The sequence below is a fragment of the Oncorhynchus keta genome, unplaced genomic scaffold, assembly GCF_023373465.1.
Source record: "Oncorhynchus keta strain PuntledgeMale-10-30-2019 unplaced genomic scaffold, Oket_V2 Un_contig_5024_pilon_pilon, whole genome shotgun sequence".
NCBI lineage: Eukaryota > Metazoa > Chordata > Actinopteri > Salmoniformes > Salmonidae > Oncorhynchus > Oncorhynchus keta.
The window spans coordinates 54,108-62,500 of record NW_026288080.1 but is presented as its reverse complement, the minus strand read 5'-3'; the positions used below and the strand labels follow the sequence as shown (position 1 = coordinate 62,500).

Here is an 8,393-nt window from a genome sequence, read left to right as displayed (position 1 = left end):
TACCACAACAGAACAGCAGGGGCCCAGCCAGTCTTTCTAAAAGTACCACAACAGAACAGCAGGGGCCCAGCCAGTCTAACAGAACAGCAGGGGCCCAGCCAGTCTTTCTAAAAGTACCACAACAGAACAGCAGGGGCCCAGCCAGTCTTTCTAAAAGTACCACAACAGAACAGCAGGGGCCCAGCCAGTCTAACAGAACAGCAGGGGCCCAGCCAGTCTAACAGAACAGCAGGGGCCCAGCCAGTCTTTCTAAAAGTACCACAACAGAACAGCAGGGGCCCAGCCAGTCTTTCTAAAAGTACCACAACAGAACAGCAGGGGCCCAGCCAGTCTATCTAAAAGTACCACAACAGAACAGCAGGGGCCCTGCCAGTCTTTCTAAAAGTACCACAACAGAACAGCAGGGGCCCAGCCAGTCTTTCTAAAAGTACCACAACAGAACAGCAGGGGCCCAGCCAGTCTATCTAAAAGTACCACAACAGAACAGCAGGGGCCCTGCCAGTCTTTCTAAAAGTACCACAACAGAACAGCAGGGGCCCAGCCAGTCTTTCTAAAAGTACCACAACAGAACAGCAGGGGCCCAGCCAGTCTTTCTAAAAGTACCACAACAGAACAGCAGGGGCCCAGCCAGTCTAACAGAACAGCAGGGGCCCAGCCAGTCTTTCTAAAAGTACCACAACAGAACAGCAGGGGCCCAGCCAGTCTTTCTAAAAGTACCACAACAGAACAGCAGGGGCCCAGCCAGTCTTTCTAAAAGTACCACAACAGAACAGCAGGGGCCCAGCCAGTCTATCTAAAAGTACCACAACAGAACAGCAGGGGCCCAGCCAGTCTATCTAAAAGTACCACAACAGAACAGCAGGGGCCCAGCCAGTCTTTCTAAAAGTACCAGAACAGAACAGCAGGGGCCCAGCCAGTCTTTCTAAAAGTACCACAACAGAACAGCAGGGGCCCAGCCAGTCTTTCTAAAAGTACCACAACAGAACAGCAGGGGCCCAGCCAGTCTATCTAAAAGTACCACAACAGAACAGCAGGGGCCCAGCCAGTCTTTCTAAAAGTACCACAACAGAACAGCAGGGGCCCAGCCAGTCTAACAGAACAGCAGGGGCCCAGCCAGTCTTTCTAAAAGTACCACAACAGAACAGCAGGGGCCCAGCCAGTCTTTCTAAAAGTACCACAACAGAACAGCAGGGGCCCAGCCAGTCTTTCTAAAAGTACCACAACAGAACAGCAGGGGCCCAGCCAGTCTATCTAAAAGTACCACAACAGAACAGCAGGGGCCCAGCCAGTCTAACAGAACAGCAGGGGCCCAGCCAGTCTTTCTAAAAGTACCACAACAGAACAGCAGGGGCCCAGCCAGTCTTTCTAAAAGTACCACAACAGAACAGCAGGGGCCCAGCCAGTCTTTCTAAAAGTACCACAACAGAACAGCAGGGGCCCAGCCAGTCTTTCTAAAAGTACCACAACAGAACAGCAGTCCAGGGGCCCTGCCAGTCTTTCTAAAAGTACCACAACAGAACAGCAGTCCAGGGGCCCTGCCAGTCTTTCTAAAAGTACCACAACAGAACAGCAGTCCAGGGGCCCTGCCAGTCTATCTAAAAGTACCACAACAGAACAGCAGGGGCCCAGCCAGTCTTTCTAAAAGTACCACAACAGAACAGCAGGGGCCCAGCCAGTCTAACAGAACAGCAGGGGCCCAGCCAGTCTAACAGAACAGCAGGGGCCCAGCCAGTCTTTCTAAAAGTACCACAACAGAACAGCAGGGGCCCAGCCAGTCTAACAGAACAGCAGGGGCCCAGCCAGTCTAACAGAACAGCAGGGGCCCAGCCAGTCTTTCTAAAAGTACCACAACAGAACAGCAGGGGCCCAGCCAGTCTTTCTAAAAGTACCACAACAGAACAGCAGGGGCCCAGCCAGTCTTTCTAAAAGTACCACAACAGATAGAACAGCAGGGGCCCAGCCAGTCTTTCTAAAAGTACCACAACAGAACAGCAGTCCAGGGGCCCTGCCAGTCTTTCTAAAAGTACCACAACAGAACAGCAGTCCAGGGGCCCTGCCAGTCTATCTAAAAGTACCACAACAGAACAGCAGTCCAGGGGCCCAGCCAGTCTTTCTAAAAGTACCACAACAGAACAGCAGGGGCCCAGCCAGTCTTTCTAAAAGTACCACAACAGAACAGCAGGGGCCCAGCCAGTCTTTCTAAAAGTACCACAACAGAACAGCAGGGGCCCAGCCAGTCTAACAGAACAGCAGGGGCCCAGCCAGTCTTTCTAAAAGTACCACAACAGAACAGCAGGGGCCCAGCCAGTCTAACAGAACAGCAGGGGCCCAGCCAGTCTATCTAAAAGTACCACAACAGAACAGCAGGGGCCCTGCCAGTCTTTCTAAAAGTACCACAACAGAACAGCAGGGGCCCAGCCAGTCTTTCTAAAAGTACCACAACAGAACAGCAGGGGCCCAGCCAGTCTTTCTAAAAGTACCACAACAGAACAGCAGGGGCCCAGCCAGTCTAACAGAACAGCAGGGGCCCAGCCAGTCTTTCTAAAAGTACCACAACAGAACAGCAGGGGCCCAGCCAGTCTTTCTAAAAGTACCACAACAGAACAGCAGGGGCCCAGCCAGTCTTTCTAAAAGTACCACAACAGAACAGCAGGGGCCCAGCCAGTCTATCTAAAAGTACCACAACAGAACAGCAGGGGCCCAGCCAGTCTATCTAAAAGTACCACAACAGAACAGCAGGGGCCCAGCCAGTCTTTCTAAAAGTACCACAACAGAACAGCAGGGGCCCAGCCAGTCTAACAGAACAGCAGGGGCCCAGCCAGTCTTTCTAAAAGTACCACAACAGAACAGCAGGGGCCCAGCCAGTCTAACAGAACAGCAGGGGCCCAGCCAGTCTTTCTAAAAGTACCACAACAGAACAGCAGGGGCCCAGCCAGTCTTTCTAAAAGTACCACAACAGAACAGCAGGGGCCCAGCCAGTCTTTCTAAAAGTACCACAACAGAACAGCAGGGGCCCAGCCAGTCTTTCTAAAAGTACCACAACAGAACAGCAGGGGCCCAGCCAGTCTTTCTAAAAGTACCACAACAGAACAGCAGGGGCCCAGCCAGTCTATCTAAAAGTACCACAACAGAACAGCAGGGGCCCAGCCAGTCTTTCTAAAAGTACCACAACAGAACAGCAGTCCAGGGGCCCTGCCAGTCTTTCTAAAAGTACCACAACAGAACAGCAGTCCAGGGGCCCTGCCAGTCTATCTAAAAGTACCACAACAGAACAGCAGTCCAGGGGCCCAGCCAGTCTTTCTAAAAGTACCACAACAGAACAGCAGGGGCCCAGCCAGTCTATCTAAAAGTACCACAACAGAACAGCAGGGGCCCTGCCAGTCTTTCTAAAAGTACCACAACAGAACAGCAGGGGCCCAGCCAGTCTATCTAAAAGTACCAGAACAGAACAGCAGGGGCCCTGCCAGTCTTTCTAAAAGTACCACAACAGAACAGCAGGGGCCCAGCCAGTCTATCTAAAAGTACCACAACAGAACAGCAAGGCCTCAGTCATTGATGACATTCTCCACTCCAGTCCTTTTTGGAGGCTATAGGGAGAAAATCATTTCCCATAAGACCCTGAGGACTGGCCAGCTGGCACAGACAGTAAACATGGCTGTGTCCCAAACAGCATCCTATTCACTATATCAAATGCATTACCCTTTGGGCCCTGGTCAAAAAAAGTAGTGCACTATATTACAGAATAGGGTGCCCTTGGGAGGCAGTACCATGTTCTAAACTATAGTCATGTGAGGTGGTCACAGTGTGTTCTGGGACAGTCTGTGTGTGTGTGTGTGTGTGTGTGTGTGTGTGTGTGTGTGTGTGTGTGTGTGTGTGTGTGTGTGCGCATACGTGAGTTCTAGGGGCAGAGTAGTGTGTGTGTGTGTGTTCAGAACCAATTGACTGAACAGGAAACTATGTAGACTACTCAGTCATACCACTATGTAGACTACTCAGTCATACCACTATGTATGTATGGTCACTATGTAGACTACTAAGTCATACCACTATGTAGACTACCCAGTCATATTACTATGGTATGTATGGTCACTATGTAGACTACCCAGTCATATTACTATGGTATGTATGGTCACTATGTAGACTACTAAGTCATACCACTATGTATACTACCCAGTCATATTAATATGGTATGTATGGTCACTATGTAGACTACCCAGTCATATTACTATGTAGACTACTCAGTCATATTACTATGGTAGCCAGCTGTACTCACAGTAAAACCCTCTCCTACTTGGAGGGAAGCCAGCTCTACTCACAGTAAAACCCACTCCTACTTGGAGGGAAGCCAGCTCTACTCACAGTAAAACCCTCTCCTACTTGGAGGGAAGCCAGCTCTACTCACAGTAAAACCCGCTCCTACTTGGAGGGAAGCCAGCTCTACTCACAGTAAAACCCACTCCTACTTGGAGGGAAGCCAGCTCTACTCACAGTAAAACCCTTTGCTACTTGGAGGGAAGCCAGCTCTACTCACAGTAAAACCCTTTGCTACTTGGAGGGAAGCCAGCTCTACTCACAGTAAAACCCTTTGCTACTTGGAGGGAAGCCAGCTCTACTCACAGTAAAACCCTTTGCTACTTGGAGGGAAGCCAGCCCTACTCACAGTAAAACACTCTCCTACTTGGAGGGAAGCCAGCTCTACTCACAGTAAAAGGAGGGCAAAGCCTCACCTACTTGAAGAGGGAAACCAGAAAGGGAAACCAAACCAGGATGTGACTCACTCCTAGAGAACTCAAAATAAAACGTGGAGAAACAGTAGAAGCAGTAAACATTAATAAAACACTCCTTCCTCCTCTAAGAAAGAGGAAGGTTTCTTTTCAAAGTGGCGACAGCTCATGATTAAACCTCCTTACCAGTATCAACAGGGACCGAGTTATTTCAGAATAGTGGATATAAAACCGAACAGCCAATCAGCTGCTAACAAAATGAGTTTGGGGAAACCGTTCTACTTCCCAAGGAGTATTGACTGTGTTCCAAATGATACCCTATTCCCTATATAATAGTAGTAGTAGTCTATAGTAGTACCACTATATAGGGAATAGGGCTCTGGTCTATAGTAGTACCACTATATAGGGAATAGGGCTCTGGTCTATAGTAGTACCACTATATAGGGAATAGGGCTCTGGTCTATAGTAGTACCACTATATAGGGAATAGGGCTCTGGTCTATAGTAGTACCACTATATAGGGAATAGGGCTCTGGTCTATAGTAGTACCACTATATAGGGAATAGGGCTCTGGTCTATAGTAGTACCACTATATAGGGAATAGGACTATGGTCTATAGTCGTACCACTATATAGGGAATAGGGCTCTGGTCTATAGTAGTACCACTATATAGGGAATAGGGCTCTGGTCTATAGTAGTACCACTATATAGGGAATAGGGCTCTGGTCTATAGTAGTGCACTATATAGGGAATAGGGCTCTGGTCTATAGTAGTACACCTATATAGGGAATAGGGCTCTGGTCTATAGTAGTACCACTATATAGGGAATAGGGCTCTGGTCTATAGTAGTACCACTATATAGGGAATAGGGCTCTGGTCTATAGTAGTACCACTATATAGGGAATAGGGCTCTGGTCTATAGTAGTACCACTATATAGGGAATAGGGATCCATTTGTCTGGGCATCAATACAGGGTAGCAGTACCAAGTTGTCAAGCTCCCCACATTCTTCCCTCTAGTGTGTGGAGTCAGACAGAGCTGTCAGAGATACAGAAAACTATTGTGTTGTTGATCCAGTACAGGCAGGTGTTGCTGACCTAGATAAAGAGGCAGTCTTTCAGGGTGAACCACATATCTCTCTTTACTTAAAAACATCCTCTCCTGTTCACTGTATTAACCACCTGGACATCCTCTCCTGTTCACTGTATTAACCACCTGGACATCCTCTCCTGTTCACTGTATTAACCACCTGGACATCCTCTCCTGTTCACTGTATTAACCACCTGGACATCCTCTCCTGTTCACTGTATTAACCACCTGGACATCCTCTCCTGTTCACTGTATTAACCCCCTGGACATCCTCTCCTGTTCACTGTATTAACCACCTGGACATCCTCTCCTGTTCACTGTATTAACCACCTGGACATCCTCTCCTGTTCACTGTATAAACCACCTGGACATCCTCTCCTGTTCACTGTATAAACCACCTGGACATCCTCTCCTGTTCACTGTATTAACCACCTGGACATCCTCTCCTGTTCACTGTATTAACCACCTGGACATCCTCTCCTGTTCACTGTATTAACCACCTGGACATCCTCTCCTGTTCACTGTATTAACCACCTGGACATCCTCTCCTGTTCACTGTATTAACCACCTGGACATCCTCTCCTGTTCACTGTATTAACCACCTGGACATCCTCTCCTGTTCCTCTCCTGTTACTGTATTAACTGTATTAACCACCTGGACATCCTCTCCTGTTCACTGTATTAACCACCTGGACATCCTCTCCTGTTCACTGTATTAACCCTGGACCCTGGACATCCTCTCCTGTTCACTGTATTAACCACCTGGACATCCTCTCCTGTTCACTGTATTAACCACCTGGACATCCTCTCCTGTTCACTGTATTAACCACCTGGACATCATCTCCTGTTCACTGTATTAACCACCTGGACATCCTCTCCTGTTCACTGTATTAACCACCTGGACATCCTCTCCTGTTCACTGTATTAACCACCTGGACATCCTCTCCTGTTCACTGTATAAACCACCTGGACATCCTCTCCTGTTCACTGTATTAACCACCTGGACATCCTCTCCTGTTCACTGCATTAACCACCTGGACATCCTCTCCTGTTCACTGCATTAACCACCTGGACATCCTCTCCTGTTCACTGTATTAATCACCTGGACATCCTCTCCTGTTCACTGTATTAATCACCTGGACATCCTCTCCTGTTCACTGTATTAACCACCTGGACAAACTCTCCTGTTCACTGTATTAACCACCTGGACATCCTCTCCTGTTCACTGTATTAACCACCTGGACATCCTCTCCTGTTCACTGCATTAATCACCTGGACATCCTCTCCTGTTCACTGCATTAACCACCTGGACATCCTCTCCTGTTCACTGTATTAACCACCTGGACATCCTCTCCTGTTCACTGTATTAACCACCTGGACATCCTCTCCTGTTCACTGTATTAACCACCTGGACATCCTCTCCTGTTCACTGTATTAACCACCTGGACATCCTCTCCTGTTCACTGTATTAACCACCTGGACATCCTCTCCTGTTCACTGTATTAACCACCTGGACATCCTCTCCTGTTCACTGTATTAACCACCTGGACATCCTCTCCTGTTCACTGTATTAACCACCTGGACATCCTCTCCTGTTCACTGTATTAACCACCTGGACATCCTCTCCTGTTCACTGTATTAACCACCTGGACATCCTCTCCTGTTCACTGTATTAACCACCTGGACATCCTCTCCTGTTCACTGTATTAATCACCTGGACAAACTCTCCACAGTCTTTAACAAACAGGAAATGTCTACCCAAATCATTACCCTGCTGTACAGAGTTTGATAGAACAGGGGCTAGAAGAATGTATCGCACGGCTAGTCATCAGACACATGACCTGTGAAAACAAATGCAATGTGCAACATCGGTTCACTAAACGGTTGGAGACCTATGACTGCAGAGGTTCGATTGACCCTCACACTTTAACCTGATGGACAATACAGTCACTTCCTGAGTCAGCTAGACTACAACCGTACAGTCACTTCCTGAGTCAGCTGGACTACAACTGCACAGTCACTTCCTGAGTCAGCTGGACTACAACTGTACAGTCACTTCCTGAGTCAGCTGGACAACAACTGTACAGTCACTTCCTGCTACAAATACAACATAATGACAACGCAGTAGGATACATCCAGCTCCATACTATAACCCTGTGGAACAGGGGGCCAGCTCCATACTACAACCCTGTGGAACAGGGGACCAGCTCCATACTATAACCCTGTGGAACAGGGGGCCAGCTCCATACTATAACCCTGTGGAACAGGGGGCCAGCTCCATACTATAACCCTGTGGAACAGGGGACCAGCTCCATACTATAACCCTGTGGAACAGTAGGGAACAGGGGACCAGCTCCATACTATAACCCTGTGGAACAGTAGGGAACAGGGGGCCAGCTCCATACTATAACCCTGTGGAACAGTAGGGAACAGGGGGCCAGCTCCATACTATAACCCTGTGGAATAGGGGACCAGCTCCATACTATAACCCTGTGGAACAGGGGACCAGCTCCATACTATAACCCTGTGGAACAGGGGACCAGCTCCATACTATAACCCTGTGGAACAGGGGACCAGCTCCA

At 48.6% G+C, this 8,393-nt stretch overlaps 1 long non-coding RNA gene across 19 annotated transcripts; it reads right to left on the bottom strand.

The window, feature by feature from the left end:
- Window positions 1-5,794: 5,794 nt before the first annotated feature.
- Window positions 5,795-8,226, bottom strand: LOC127925076 (uncharacterized). 19 transcript variants are annotated; one of them, XR_008119644.1, is made up of 4 exons: window positions 7,118-8,226; window positions 6,914-6,981; window positions 6,574-6,845; window positions 5,795-6,413 (listed from the first exon to the last, which is right to left on the bottom strand). It is a non-coding gene; the product is annotated as an uncharacterized LOC127925076 (long non-coding RNA). The 19 variants fall into 19 exon arrangements; XR_008119655.1 differs by lacking the exon at window positions 6,914-6,981 and having other exon boundaries at window positions 5,795-6,107; window positions 6,142-6,413; window positions 6,574-6,811; XR_008119654.1 differs by lacking the exon at window positions 6,914-6,981 and having other exon boundaries at window positions 5,795-6,107; window positions 6,176-6,413; window positions 6,574-6,811.
- Between the last annotated feature and the right edge of the window lie 167 nt (window positions 8,227-8,393).